The sequence below is a fragment of the Colias eurytheme genome, chromosome 28 (genome assembly GCF_061535395.1).
Source record: "Colias eurytheme isolate Ceu_HAF_F1 chromosome 28, ilColEury1 Martin Lab GWU primary, whole genome shotgun sequence".
In the NCBI taxonomy this organism is placed as follows: domain Eukaryota; kingdom Metazoa; phylum Arthropoda; class Insecta; order Lepidoptera; family Pieridae; genus Colias; species Colias eurytheme.
This window is the reverse complement of record NC_143007.1, coordinates 1,244,370-1,257,460: the sequence shown is the minus strand read 5'-3', so window position 1 is coordinate 1,257,460 and position 13,091 is coordinate 1,244,370. Positions and strand designations below refer to the sequence as shown.

General features: G+C 34.2%; 1 protein-coding gene across 2 annotated transcripts in view; it reads left to right on the top strand.

Annotated features, from left to right (window-relative positions):
- LOC149896446 (S-adenosylhomocysteine hydrolase-like protein 1) overlaps positions 1–13,091 on the top strand; it is a 32,633-nt gene that overhangs the window by 906 nt on the left and 18,636 nt on the right. The gene's annotated exons all lie outside the window — the stretch shown is intronic.

The following is a 13,091-nucleotide window of genomic DNA, read 5'->3' as shown; positions in this document are numbered from 1 at the left end:
AGCCATTACCTTATAACTTAGGTTCTATTCAATTGTGCTCTTAATTTAAGTAGCAATATCCTATAGGTGAAAGAAAGCGATAGGAGGCACTAACACCAATAGGAGTGGAGCAATGCAGGTAAAACCACGGGGCACGGCTAGTACTTAAAGCAAAACCGTGGTTTCAGGCAGGTTAGCCTGACATAAAACTTGAAAAATATATGACCTATGTCACTCAGGAATAAAGTAGCTTTCTAAATCAAAAGTTCCATTATCGATTACTTAGTACCATTGCATTGGAATTTTCCAATTTTCCATCCCCATTATTAGAGAGCTTTTATAACAAAGATTAATAGGTTTTTAGTTACTTACAAGATAATAATATAGGCAAGAAACATATAAATCAGTAAACATCAAAAACAATAGTAATTATTATATTAGACTAGCTTACCGCCCGCGGCTTCGCCCGCTTTGTCTAAAACCCAATAAATTATATACTTAAACCTTCCTCTTGAATCACTCTATCTATTAAAAAAAATCGCATCAAAATCCGTTGCGTAGTTTTAAAGATTTAAGCATACAAAGGGACATAGGGGCAGAGAAAGCGACTTTGTTTTATACTATGTAGTTAATAGTGATTCACGCATAATATTGATGCAATCAGCAATAATTCACATCTTTATATATTTTAGCATGATCTCTGAAAACAGTACACTCTCTGGTAAACAACTGCCACCTTAATAAAATTTATAAACTAGTTGATTCATTCAACATTGTCTGCTTGGAAATGGAACATTTTTCGATCCTTCTCCGCTCCTATTGGTTACCTGGCTTCAATCAATTGATTATCCAAAACCAAATTAAAATAACACAAAAATTATTTATTCACATGTCAGAGATATGTTGCATGGAACCATCAAAGACCCACCATTATTCAGATGTGCTTTTCTTTTTATAATTTAGAAAATAGCAGGCAATATACAATAATTGACCGCCTCCTTGGTACAGTGGTTGTCGCGTGAGCGTAGAACCGAGGGGTCCTGGGTTCGATTCCCGGTGGAGACGTAGAAAAAAAAATGTCTCGTCTGGTAGGACACAGAAGGCTGATCACCTACTTGTCCCTAGAGAAAATCGATCAGTGAAACAGTTGTATGCATAATGCATGCTTACCCCACTACGGGGACACGGGACTTCACTCTTTTATACAATAATTACTATTCCAAGGCAATTATTATAGAAAAAATAAACAAGTGCTATTTTATTTCCTGTTTGACTCTTTTTATAGACTTATTGTACAGAATACAGATGCAAGGTTACTCTATCATTTTAACCAGTTTAAACATTATATTATGTACATACAATTATTTTGTATTACATATATGTATACTAGCGGTCCACCCCGGCTTCGCCCGTGGTACCTACATGTTTAAACTATCCTATCTCTCAAGTTGGATCGAACTGCACATGGTGTGCGAATTTTATTATAATCGGTTAAGTAGTTTAGGAGTCCATTGAGGACAAACATTGTGACACGAGATTTATAGATAAATAAATTAACTATACTTATTCATATATATTTTAAAAGTCTCCAAAATAACGAACCAAAGATTCAGCTGAGTGGTTTGTTACTTACCTACACTTTTACAATTTTTAAACAATTGATTTTAATTTTACATTTCATCATCATTTTCCCAAGTCGGTTAAGTTTCATACACCGAAACTCGTAAACGCGTTAGTTATATTTAACTACCGGTACATTTCGTAAATGGATCAGCTCCAGTTCTAATTATATTGCAACACTAACAATGTTTTTGTAACCGCGGTTTTCAATGCAACTCTATTAATAAAATACGTGGTGAAGTAACACTGTATGTATGTCTGTAAATGACTTAACCAGTGAAAGGATTTTGGTGAAGGTTGCGTCATGGCAATACCGTCTCGTCATGGAGTAAGGCGACGATTTTGGTATCTTTGAATCTTGCCAAAGATGTTTTACTTCTGACACGTGTAGGTATTCGGGCATACGCTCTGTTTATTGTCGTTGAAACTCATAAAAATTTAATAGAATTCATAATAATGATATCATAGTTATATTGCTGTTAATTTACTCCAAACAATCTCTTTTCTTTTATGAGTAATGTAAAAATGTTTGTATACTTGTCAATCACGCTTAAACGGCTTAACGAATTTGGATGAAACTTGACACATGGATTTACATAGCTTTGTTCGATGAGCATTGATTTTCGACGTAATGTTGTGAATACGAAATAGAAGCAAAAACTGCTTTACCAATTCCGTTGAATTTTGGTGAGATGCAGAGGTAGGTATCTAGTAATACTAGAGACTAATTTCACAGTATTACAATATATTGTAATACTGTGCTAATATGACGAAAGAAATAATATGTAGGTATGTCGAACACATATTTCTTTTTGAAGTGAAACTTCTTTATCGGGGTTGGAAAAAAATTTAGTGTAACATTTTTTCGTTACGCGTGACATTTTTCCGTTACGCGCCATCTTGTTTTTATCCCTACCACACGTGACTGACGTATTTCTGTAAAGTTGAATATAGTAAATTATTTTTTGAAAAATGAGGTCATAAAGAAGTTTCACTTCTTACGTGTGTACACTAGTACACGCACACTTTTTTTTTATCCTGGAAACCTGCAAGCTTACTGCAAGACGTCAGTCGTAACATATTAATATTATGCACTAGCAGCATCTAGATGTGTGCCCTGGCTTCGCCCATGGCTTATAGCACTCAGGAATCACAGTACATATCCAAGTTCCAACGCTGATACCTATATTACCATAAGTGTTTGAAAAAAGTTCCGTAGTTCCTGAGATTAGTGCGTTCAAACAAACTTCATCTTTTTATTATTACTTCTACTTATACATATAGGTATGTAAGGAAAGTCACGGGAGTTTATTTAACTTGTAAAATAAATCAAAATGAACGTATAAATTATTCACAATTTAAATATAGATAAATGTAGGCGTGTTACAGTCGAAATTAATGAGTCAATAATTTCCATGTTACATTTTCATGTTATTATATTTTACTGCGTAGGTAGGTATTTCAATTGAAGAGATGTTTATTTGCGTTTAATTATTTTATAAGATAACTAGCGGTCCGCCTCGGCTTCGCCCGTGGTACATATGAAAAATAGATGTTGGCCGATTCTCAGACTTGCCCGATATGCACAGAAAATTTCATGAGAATCGGTCCACCCGTTTCGGAGGAGTATGCAGACTAACATTGTGACACGAGAATTTTATATATAAGATATTAAGGATGTGACTCTGTCTCTTTGTTTGATTTTTTCTAATTAACTTAAATAATTGCTTTTGAATATTAAAATTGCTTTTTGAAAACGTCACGTCATGGAGTAAGGCGACGATTTTGGTATCTTTGAATCTTGCCAAAGAAGTTTCACTTCTGAGTGATCTGACACATGTGCTCGGCACACACACTTTTTTATAATACCTCTCTTTGTTCAAATCAGTGCAGTCGTTTCGGAGATTTATTGCAGGCAAGAGATGGATAGATAAAGAAATTAATTATATTTTTGGTTATTGTTGTAATTTAGGATGTATAATATTTTGTATATTTTAACAAAATGCTTTGTGCAATGCCATAACAATCGGACGTTGCTATTTGATTAATTTTTATATGTATTTAAAGTAAATAAAATTTTAGGAATACACAAAGTGAAAAAATAAAATTAATAACGAGAAAATCCAGACAAAGTCGTACACACTAACTAGTATTTCATTTATATTACGTTCCAATCCGGAAATCAAACATGGCGGCCGGAAAAAATTGCGTGTTATTCACAACAAAAGCGTTGGTAATGAAAATGCTACCAATCAGAGGCGGCTCGTGACAAAATTTTATGGGTGTTCACTTGAAATAAAACACTGAAAATACATGGTGTAAATCAGTACAATTAATTAAAAAAAAATATATATATATACATATATATAGATTCCGGGATTCAGGGATTCCGAAGACTCATCATGCCCCCATAAAGCAATTTGAAATGCACCACAAAATACGACACAATCTATTAACCTTCGTAAAATATGTCTGTTTTCATCGACACGGTCATTGAACTCGCGTATTGACTTTCGGTACGCGGAATCTAGTGCTTTACGAATGTCTTGTCGTCCGATAGACGCCAATTGCAGTTCATTCAACAAATGGTACCGAGATTGTGAATGTTTTTTCATCTTGATTGAAAGATGAGCTAAGTCGTCAACGCCCGTTTCAGTCCAAGCACTCTCACCTCCGCCGGCCGCGCCCGCTTTAAATAAAAGACACGGAAAACAAAATAGTTTGTTGCTTTCATCACAACCACACAACCACGGTGTTTTCACATATTGTTCAGATTTAAACACACGCGTATATGTTTTCGTTTTTGTCGTACATTTTTGCGTAAGATCAAGTTCAGGCCGTGGCGGTCCCTTAGCTTTACATTCAAGCCGAATGTGTAACGTTTTATCACACTTTTTAATGAACGCCACATTATAATTATTGTTCATTTTAACACTCACAAGTAATACTGATAACTACAGGCTATTTCAACACGTATTTTATGATTTTAATTAGAAAATTGCATGAATCGCGCGCGTGCATTGAAGTTGACTCGAGTGTTTGTTTATATTATAGAAGTGGAAACTGGCAACATCGCGCCGCGCGCGCAATCGCTGTCCTGCCGGGCGGTAAAAACGAACCGGCAACGTTTGCGGGTGCGGCGCTCCGAATGTTGCTACTTTTCCATAGAAAATCTTTTGTTTCACGCGCAGCGCCCTGGCAAAACCCTCTCTTTCACTCCTATTGGATTTCGTATTAGGAAATGTACTAAATCTTTTTTCATTGGAGCGCAATCGTGAGCGCACCGCTTCGCGCGTTACATAATATAGTAGGTATTATACAGGTTTATGTGATGATGGAATGATGGATATATTCATTGGTATTAACATTAGTTTTAAAGATTACGATTGATTTTAAATAATAATAATTAATGTTAATAATTAAATTAAGGAGTATGATTTTATTATAATTATTTATGGGAGTTCACTGCACCAGCGCTCCTTAGGGCGAGCCGCCTCTGCTACCAATACTGAATATTAATTTGTGAGTTTATATTCTTGTATGCAGTGGTTAGAAATAAAGTATTGGGTTTATTTTTTATAGATAAACTAGCTTTCGCCCGCGGCTTCGCCCGCTTTGTGTAAACCTAAAACTACTACTAAACCCTTCCTCGAGAATCTATCTATGTATTAAAATAAATTGCATCAAAACTCGTTGCGCAGTTTTAAAGATTTAAGCATACAATATAGGGATTAGGGACATAGGTATAGGGACAGAAAAGCGACTTTGTTTTATACTATGTAGTGATTGTTAATTTTAGTTCGAGTTAGTAATTATTGAACCCGCGCCCTCTAGTGCAATATTAAGTGTCTGACCACTGAACCTTCCGCTGTTTATTTTTTTTTAATATTCCAATTAAGGGGAAGGCTATAGAAAGGCGTCAATTATTTAATATCACATGATTTTTACTGGTTCACCTCTCAAAGGCCTTAACTGAATTTGACATACATGCATTAATTGAATAACAACTAAAATGAACTTTATTTCCTGTGTGATAAAGCTTATTTTGGAGGTCATTGCAAAAATGTATCGTTTATGCGAAATTAGGCCTTATGTAGGGGGAATAAATGTCAATTTGGAATGTCGCTGGACATAGGTCAATCTGGCTTGTCCAATCGTAATTGATGCAGTGCAATGCGGTGTTAGGTTTATGTGGAAGCGGCTTTTTTTTCTAATCATGTTTTGATTATTTACGAAAAAATCTTAATAATATTTTTTGAAGTGAAACTTCTTTATCGGGGTTGGAGAAAAATATGTGTAATATTTTTTCGTTACGCGTGACATTTTTCCGTTACGCGCCATCTTTTTCTTATCCCTACCACGCGTGATTCGACGTATTTCTGTAAAGTTGCATATAATAAATTATTTTTTGAAAAATAAGTTTCACTTCTTACGTGTGTACACTAGTTCACGCACACATTTTTTTAAATAAATTCAATCATGATTATTATTTATTGTTTGAAAGATACTATGATATCAGCAGTTCCAGTGCTTGTTTAAAATATAAGGATAACCAATCTGTCATTTCGTAAAATACCTTATTTATGGTTATTGATATGTAACCACCAACCGCAAATAAAGGTTATGAAAAAGGTGTTAGTATCTTATGACGCATGTAAGTGCCAGATAAATTATTCCACAACTATTTGACTATAACCGCCCCGCGGTTTTGAAACTTCCTGGAATAGGTTTTCTATAACTTATCTGTTATAATAATCATTAGTCTAATGTCGTTTAGTTTCATTAAAATCCGTTCATTATTCGTCTAGATTGGTTACAAGCATTCTTACATTCAAACATTCGCATTTTTTTATATTAGAGTAGATAAAATATTTTCACTGATATTTTTATTTGCTTAGCATTATAGTTGTTTACTTATGACTCTTGTTGAAGTGTTTGATATAGATTAAACTGGTGACATTTTTAGACATGTGTCCAGTACATAAGATAGGTATATATATATATAAATCTCGTGTCACAATGTTTGTGCTCAATGGACTCCTAAACCACTTAACCGATTATAATAAAATTCGCACACCATGTGCAGTTCGATCCAACTTGAGAGATAGGATAGTTTAAACATGTAGGTACCACGGGCGAAGCCGGGGCGGACCGCTAGTAGGTATATATAATTATTCTAACATGTGATATTAGTTCAATTTTAATAAACTTTTCACATTAATTGGGCAAAAAATGCTATCCAGAATAATATCTAATTGAGTATGTAGGTTTGTATGTTTTTCTTATTCACGCTAATACTGCTGAATTTATTTTGATGGATTTTAGAATATAGCATGAGAGTAGAATATGGAAACTTAATGTGAAATGCATACAAGTAAAACGTAGAGCTTCTAATATAATACAATAAGTTACTCTGTTGTTGTTATTTCAAAATTAATTGACAAGAGTCGTCTTCAGTAATAAGGACGAGGTCGTGTAATGTGTCCTCACAGAAGAGTGTCGCATTTCTCTATCGATTCGAGTAATTCTCGTTTGGTAATAGTTATGAAAGGGGCTCATTGTAAGGGATTCAGGAACGAAGAAAAGGGTTATGTAAGGCGCTAATTGAAGATAGGTTTCGTCGAAAATCTAGCTTCTGTAAGTCTTCTATACACAAAGAAGCAAGTAATAAAGCAAGTCATCAGCAGCTTTAAATTCATTCTCTTTTATAATAGCTGGTTAAATATATCTACCTACATATTTTGAGTGAAATTTCAAATTTACATTGCTATTATAGTTTATTATGCGCGAATCCTTAATTGTGCTTATCTTAACAAGCCAAGGGTATTCACCTTGTCCAAGATTAAATTTAAAGTAAACATTAGAGATTGTCCAAATTTAAAATAAATATTAGAGAATTTCAGTCTATTTACTCTGTGGTTGGTATTTGAACCTGTGACTGTGTTTGTTGATCCATCAATCAACTTGCGTTTATTTTGGCAAGGCCAGGTTTTATTGCGGTGCTGGAAAATATATTGGAATGAAGTACATTGTATTTGTGTGTATTTTATATACATACTATAGGTATGTGAAATGTTTGTAGAATGTTTGATAACAAAAAATGATAAATTATTATAATGTTACTTATTATTTTTAAAATATATGTAGGTATCTCGATATTCAGATGCTTTGATGGTATATAAACAAAGGTAGTCTTAATAAGATAAATAATAAGACAAGTATACAATTTAAAGATCGACTTTAAAGCATAAAACATTAATGTCTATTAGAACTTAAATAAAAATTAAATGACGCAAAGTCGTAAAATTTATATGCGGTGAAACTTGGGTATCTTTATTGCCATTTTTATCTTCTATAAAATATTTTCATACGTTTTAATGATTAGGTACTTACTTACATCAATTTCTTTACAAATTTACTAAGCAGTAAATGTACCGAAACCGCTTTTGTTTAGTCAATCAATCATGTTTGAGAATTTATGACAATTCACAAAGTCGCAGTAAATCAAGTTCATTACTAATCAAAATTCGTTACGTAAACATTATGTATCTGCTACAAATTTAAATTAATAAAGACAGTGTTTTTGCTTTGAAATATTCTTATTTTCTAGCAAAATTGTTGTCTATTAAAATTACCATTTCAAAATGCGCTCATAAATACGACCGTAAAAACCTCATGAAAATATTTCGATCACGACATCGCATTCCATAGTTAAATGTAGCTATAAAATAAGATTGCAAATGTCGATAAACATTCTGTTTCTTTACAAAATACAATACGTTTGAGACACAAGGGAATCGTATGCTTCAGATAGAATTGGTTGCATAGTACAAGGATAGCAGTCACACTTATATAGTAGATGGATATACAACTATCTATGAAAGTATTACGAATAGTGTATCCTATTCATACAACACATCCCTACAAATATTATAAATGCGAAAGTAACTCTGTCTTTCCGCCACGCTTAATCCACTGTACCAATTTGGATGAAATTTAAACTATCTTGACTCCAGAGGAAGGACATAGGTTAGGTTTTATCCCGAAAATCACCGTGTTTTCATTTGACTACAAGGGCGAAGCCACGGGCGGATAGCTAGTAATATCCTTCACGTAATATATAAATCTTCATTAATTATAATAATCCCACATCAAGCAGATTATGTTAATTCTACACGTATACAACGCTCTATTAAAAGCGAATCCACCCTTTACGTTGCAGTGATAATGCATTGCTGAACGTGATCAAACGCCTTATTTTAAGAGCACTTTTATATGTAAATTAACTCTAACTAAAAACACACATTTAATTAAATTTAAATTCCGAAAACTTTTCTAATTAACAAAAAGAACGTTCGTGTGTGATGCACCTTAAACTCGATTAAATTTTAATCACACATAGAGAAGCCTATTCCGCAGTTTCCGAGCACATTTCGCTACAAGACTCGGCGGTCACACATACAGCGCGGCACGCGAGTGCAACACGTTCGCTTTTTGAAATTTTTGTTCCAATTTTGATTTTTTTTTTCTAAATTTTTTTTCTTTTCGGCCAAGGTCATTTTGTGTATCGAATAACGGTATTTTGCGTTATATCTGTGCTTTATGTGGTTCGTTATGGGTATCGTTTTATGCTTGATAGTAATTATGTGAGGTTGTGTTGTGTTATAAGGATTTTTCGTTCGGTAAGGTCGTGAAATAATTTAGTTTTATTTGTGTTTTTAGTGTTACGCTAGCGAATACTGCAGTATTGATTCCGAGACCTACAGGAATAACCTGTGTGTATATGTTTTGTTTTAAAGTTGAAGACTTTTTGTATTAAGAATTTTCGTGTTTATTATCTGAACAACGCAGTAACCATTTTTGTTATGGATGAAACTTGAATTTCTTTATTATTTTTCCTATGCGTTGTGTGAGTAGTTAATTATAAATATAATTTTAATAAATAAACTCTGTATTTGCTGTTACATGTAGGTATAGGTATTTATTGAAATATTTCATTGCATTCATGCGGTAAATCGCTAAGTATAGTAAACCTAACTAAAACATAGAGTTATTATTATTGTAAACAAAATTGTAGTAATATAATATGCTTGTATCGACACTAATATTATTATCATAAACGATTTGATTTTTGTATTTTATCTTTTTGTAGGGATAGACAAAATACTACTCAACCGATTTTTTATTTCATCATTAGAAAGCTTAATCTTCTTCTTATATATAAAAATGAATCGCAAAATGTGTTGGTAAGCGCATAACTCGAGAACGGCTGAACCGATTTCGATGATTCTTTTTTTATTATATTCCTTGAAGTACGAGGATGGTTCTTATGTAGAGAAAACGTAAACATGTACCACGGGTAGTGTTGCCGAACTATCGATAGTTTGACTATCGATAGTTGACCTTGAAAATAAGTCAGAATATCGATAGCACTATCGATAGTATCGATATTATCGATACTATCGATACTATCGATAGCGTTAATCATGGAATACTATTGATGAACTGCAATAGTATCGATAAAATCGATAGTATTGATTGCCAATATTTGCTATACTATCGATACTGTCGATAGTATCGATACTATTGCTACTGAATATTGCAACTACAATCGATACTATCGATAGTACTGATACTATCGATAGTTTTGAGCTATCGATAGTAGTAAATTGTGCAATAGTATTGTTCACGATTTCTTGGTATAATGGGTCAGTCAGTGCCACCGACCCATATTATGACTCAGTTTATCGATAGTATCGACACTATCGATAGTATCGATAGTTCGTTCGATATTGAGCTTCGATAGTATCGACACTATCGATAGTATCGATAGTTCGTTCGATATTGAGCTTCGATAGTATCGATACTATCGATGGTATTGCTATGTGTCGATAGTATTTACGCTTATAGGACTATCGATACTATCGATAGTATCGACACTATCGATAGTATCGATAGTGCTATCGATACTATTGCTTTTCCCCAACTATCGATAGTTAATCGATAGACTATCGATAGTGGACTATCGAGCGGCAACACTAACCACGGGCGAAGCCGGGGCGGACCGCTAGTAGATAATATTAATTAGTAACACAATTATTTTTTTCAGTAAATATTCTATTGACTTATAAGTTACTGTAAAATATTTTGTAATCTAGAACCACTAGCTATTTCTTTTATAATATTATGCGAAATTCTTATATAAATGTGTAAAATTTATATCACGACGAGGTACTCAACGAAGAATATTGATAACAGATAGACGCAGTTGAGTGGCCTTCAGTTTTGCGCAGAGAAGATGAGGAAAGTAGGTTCGATTCTCAACTAGTTTATGTTATCTTTTTATAAGAACTAATTAGCTGTGCCCTGCGGTTTTACCCGCGTTGCTCCGCTTCTGTTGGCCTTAGAGTGATGATATAGTCTATAGCCTTCCTCGAATAAATGGGCTATCTAACACCGAAAGAATTTTTCAAATCGGACCAGTAGTTTCTGATTACCGTGTTTTTTACTAGGTATAGCACTCAGGCATCACGCACATATAACTATATATCCAACTGTGAAATAATTTTCGAAATCGGTTCAGTAGTTCCTGAGATTAGCTCATTCAAACTAACAAACTGCAAGCTTTATCACTAAGAAGCCGATTATCAAAAAATGTAGTAAATATTGCTAAAAGATAGCTTTCTAACTGCGAAATAACTTGTAAAGTTGAATAACTAGTTTTTAAATCTTTTATATTAACACAGCCGGGGCGGACCGCTACGCCCCGGCTTCGCCCGTGGTACATATGAAAAATAGATGTTGGCCGATTCTCAGACTTACCCGATATGCACAGAAAATTTCATGAGAATCGGTCCACCCGTTTCGGAGGAGTATGCAGACTAACATTGTGACACGAGAATTTTATATATAAGATAGTTAAGTATGTGTTTATAATTTTGCGAATGTTATCCATATTAATTATGTTTTTTTACGCACATAAAACTAAAGATACCTAAATATAAAAATCTAACCTACAAATTGATTCTTTTAAATTATAATTTAGGGAATTACAGATTAAACCTTCTATAGCTTTCAGGTACGTAAAGCTGGCGATGAAAAATAAGCGAAATTAAAAAAAAACAACACCAGAATTTGTTGCTTATTTGTTGCTAATTAGTTGCTATAATGACGATTTTGTTGCTCAACCCGTTAGCTGAAAATCAGCAACAGTTCTAGCTTAACGTTAAGGTAGCGTGCAGAAATCGGAAAAAGGGATGGATCGTTGCAAAAATGCAGATGAATTTGTTGCTAATTTGTTGCTGCATAAAAACAGTGAAAATTTTGAATTTTTTTCATTGGCGCCAAAAATAACACTGGCCACGTCAACTTAATTGTCGATTTTCGGTAGTGAAACATAAAAAAAAAATTTGTTGCTCCTCACATCGTTCACTGGCAAAGTGTACAGAGCCAGCAACAAAATAGAAACCAGAAGTAGAGTTAATTTTGAAACCGGTTTGCTAGAAAATCGTCCACGCCAGCTTAACTGTCGATTTTCAGTAGTGAAACATAAAAAAAAAATTGTTGCTCCTCACATCGTTCACTGGTACAGTGTACAGAGCCAGCAACAAAATAGAAACCGGAAGTAGAGTTAATTTTGAAACCGGTTTGCTAGAAAATCGTCCACGCCAGCTTAACTGTCGATTTTCGGTAGTGAAACATAAAAAAAAAATTTGTTGCTCCTCACATCGTTCACCGGCACAGTGTACAGAGCCAGCAAAAAAATAGAAACCGGAAGTATAGTTAATTTTGAAACCGGCTTGCTAGAATATCGTCCACGCCAGCTTAACTGTCGATTTTCGGTAGTGAAACATAAAAAAAAAATTTGTTGCTCCTCACATCGTTCACCGGCACAGTGTACAGAGCCAGCAACAAAATAGAAACCGGAGTTAACTCTACCTCACACCCGACAGTTAAGCTGGCGTGGACGATTTTCTAGCAAACCGGTTTCAAAATTAACTCTACTTCCGGTTTCTATTTTGTTGCTGGCTCTGTACACTGTGCCGGTGAACGATGTGAGGAGCAACAATTTTTTTTTATGTTTCACTACCGAAAATCGACAGTTAAGCTGGCGTGGACGATTTTCTAGCAAACCGGTTTCAAAATTAACTCTACTTCCGGTTTCTATTTTGTTGCTGGCTCTGTACACTGTACCAGTGAACGATGTGAGGAGCATCAAATTTTTTTTATGTTTCACTACCGAAAATCGACAGTTAAGCTGGCGTGGACGATTTTCTAGCAAACCGGTTTCAAAAATAACTCTACTTCCGGTTTCTATTTTGTTGCTGGCTCTGTACACTGTGCCAGTGAACGATGTGAGGAGCAACAAATTATTTTTTTATGTTTCACTACCGAAAATCGACAGTTAATCTGGCGTGGACGATATTCTAGCAAACCGGTTTCAAAATTAACTCTACTTCCGGTTTCTATTTTGTTGCTGGCTCTGTACACTG